We start from the raw sequence: 582 nt of genomic DNA, 5'->3' as shown, positions 1-582 counted from the left end.
GAAATCTGAAAATATATCGATAGATATTTTTATACACGCTCATGCATTGTACGACATAAACAATAACAAGAGTGTAATACTAAGGGCCCTTTCACATGGACGCGTATCATACTCTGACGATGGCGCGTTTCCCTCGCCGGTTTGGCGCGTATGAACTTAATCAATGTAAAATGAAAACGCGTGCGTACGATACGTCGCGTATGATACGCGTCCACACGGTCTTAGATTATTCATCTGGTAGTGTACTTCTTTGCCTTATAAACTCATATGCTCGTGGGGAATAAAAATGCATGTTAAACAAAATTCCCGTATTTCTTCTGAGTATGATTTGTGATTTAAAGCATTATTTACATTAGCAAGTTCATTTTTAAATAAAGCAAAAGGTAGAGAAGAATCAAATTGGTTCTTAAAAATATCTTCAACAGTATCTCCAATTAAGTGATTATTTTTCAATAAATTTAACATTTCATGCATACTACTTACTCGCTTATCTCTTCTAATTAATTTCTGTTGCAAAATCCTCTTGTCTCGATGTAAATCTTGTAATGTTCTGTCTAACTCTTCCACAGTTAATTTAGTCTG

Source organism: Acyrthosiphon pisum, chromosome A2, assembly GCF_005508785.2.
Source record: "Acyrthosiphon pisum isolate AL4f chromosome A2, pea_aphid_22Mar2018_4r6ur, whole genome shotgun sequence".
Classification (NCBI taxonomy): Eukaryota; Metazoa; Arthropoda; class Insecta; order Hemiptera; family Aphididae; genus Acyrthosiphon; species Acyrthosiphon pisum.
The sequence above is the reverse complement of the archived record's forward strand: the minus strand, read 5'-3'. Positions refer to the sequence as shown.